General features: G+C 48.1%; 2 non-coding genes across 2 annotated transcripts; both read right to left on the bottom strand.

The window, feature by feature from the left end:
- Window positions 1–269: 269 nt before the first annotated feature.
- LOC134990487 (U1 spliceosomal RNA) lies at window positions 270–432 on the bottom strand. Its single transcript, XR_010195299.1, has one exon. It is a non-coding gene; the product is annotated as a U1 spliceosomal RNA (small nuclear RNA).
- Window positions 433–584: 152 nt separating this feature from the next.
- Window positions 585–748, bottom strand: LOC134990483 (U1 spliceosomal RNA). The gene has a single exon (XR_010195295.1). It is a non-coding gene; the product is annotated as a U1 spliceosomal RNA (small nuclear RNA).
- Between the last annotated feature and the right edge of the window lie 1,598 nt (window positions 749–2,346).

Below are 2,346 nucleotides of genomic sequence, written 5' to 3'. Positions count from 1 at the left end.
GAGAACATCTCCCCTAAGTGAAGTCAGCCCTATGAATAGAGTTTGTGTGATCCCTGTGCAGCAGTCACAGAAAGGGTTCATCTCTGCAGTTTGTCACTCAAATTACATTGTTGCATTTTTTCTAGAAGTGGATCTGAGAGCTGTTACCCGCAGACCAGCTACAATAATTATCCTGGGATAGTGCACAAGGGCATAGAAGGGAGCGGCTCAAGAAAAGAGAAGTGGAAACAGACAGCAAACTAGGCTGGAGAGAGACCTGAGACAAAGAGATCTGAATTATACGAGAGCCGACCAGGGGAAACACAAATTATGCAGTCAAGTTTCCCACATTTGGGGAAATCGCAAGAGCAGCACACCCAGAGTGCAATGGGTGAGCCTTGCCCTGGGAGAAGCACCTTCATGATCATAGTATCTCACCTGGCAGGTAAGTAGGAGTTGGGCTAGAGCTGGGTAGGGTCGCTGCTCGGGCACTTCCCTGTCAAGTGAAGGAGATCCAACTGAGTCAGCACAAGGGAACTCTCGAAAGAAGAACAAGGCTAGAGGAAGATCTGAGACAAATAAATCTGACTTTTTCCAGAGCTGACCAGAGGAAAGCACAAACACAGTCCCCCTCTACCACAAATAATGAAGTCGAGTTTCCCACATTTGGGGAAATCACAGGGGTCAGCATACCCAGAATGCAATGAATGAACCTCACCCTGGGATAACAGTCTTCATTACCATGATATCTCCTATGCAAAATAAGTATGATTTGGGATAGGGCTAGGGAGGGCCGCTGCTCAGGCACATCTCTGTCAAGTAAAGAAGATTCAACTGAGGCAGCACAAGGGAACTCTCATCTGGGGACAACAACTGCAGGGAGAACACATATTTTCAGATGAACATGGGAGGGCAGAAGGCTGCCTAATACTGAAGCACCCCCAAACAACAAACCAAATGCAACAACTAGTGCAAGCATTCCTGGGGGAAGGCCTGCAGCAGATGGATTTGCATATGGTGATGTCATCCAAGCAGTGGGTCAAAGTTGGCTTCAACCCTCGTCTGCATATGAAAAGAGAAAAGGGGCATGCAGGGCATGGCGGCCTTTTGTGGCGCTTGGATGACCCCTAGTTCGCATTAAACACCTCCACCCTCCTTCGGTGTGGGGCTCATGTTGGCTATGCCCCAGCCCCTGAAGCATTCAAGCTGATTTCTTGCAGAAGCTGGGCACTGTAACAGCTCCAGAGCTGCTCTGTATGGCAAGTAAAAGGGTGTGGGCCCTGCAGCACTACCTGTAGTTCGCATTGTGCGTTGGAAGGCACAATGTAAGCAGATGGGAGAAGTCAGGATAGTGCGCAAGGGCATAGAAGGGAGCGGCTCAAGAAAAGAGAAGTGGAAACAGACAGCAAACTAGGCTGGAGAGCTCTTCTGTCTATATTTTGCAAACCTGCTCTTGTCCTCTCCAGCTGCTCCATGTAGATTTGACGTCTGGAAAGGTGCATAACCCACTGACAAGCAGGCACACTCCTGCATGAGTTTTCTCTCTCACTAGCTGGATGATACACAATCATTTGCATGTGCTCCACCTCCGACACACCACCCACCCAACCACCCAGTGACCAGAGCCACCCACAAACCAACTGGCTCCGTGATTTAATTTGCACAGTGTAGTCATCCAGGCAGCATGTCCTTCTCAATGGAATACAATAATACAACAGTTAATAAGGCTATGGGTGTGGAGTGTAAGAGGGTGAGGGAATCACAAGCCCGAAGCTTTATTGAAAGACAGACACATATAAAGGGAGGATCAATAAATACAAAGATATCCTTTACTATAGAATGTAGTCCAATCCGGTCTTTCAACTCTTCCACAACTTAAAAACGGATAGTGTTCCCAAGCCTTCCATCCTGGAATATCTTCAGTCTCTCGCCAATGAAGAAAACAATCCCTCCAGCAGACTCTTCAACCACGATACAAGATCACAGCCAAAAGGGCGAGAAGCAACTACACTTGCGTTTAACCAAAATAGCTAAAACTTAGTGGAGGAAAGTGCAGTGCACCAAAACATAAGCTGACACAATCATGGAGAATGTGCCAGCATATATGCTCTTCTATCTATATTTTGCAAACCTGCTCTTGTCCCCTCCAGCTGCTCCATGTAGATTTGACGTCTGGCAAGGTGCATAACCCACTGACAAGCAGGCACACTCCTGCATGAGTTTTCACTCTCACTAGCTGGATGATACACATTCATTTGCATGTGCTCCACCTCCGACACACCGCCCACCCAACCACCCAGTCACCAGAGCCACCCACAAGCCAACTGGCTCCGTGACTTAATTTGCACAGTGCAGTCATCCAGGCAG

The sequence above is a fragment of the Pseudophryne corroboree genome, unplaced genomic scaffold, assembly GCF_028390025.1.
Source record: "Pseudophryne corroboree isolate aPseCor3 unplaced genomic scaffold, aPseCor3.hap2 scaffold_1170, whole genome shotgun sequence".
Taxonomy (NCBI): Eukaryota; Metazoa; Chordata; class Amphibia; order Anura; family Myobatrachidae; genus Pseudophryne; species Pseudophryne corroboree.
Note: the sequence above shows the minus strand (reverse complement) of the source record. Positions and strands in the feature narration are given on the sequence as shown.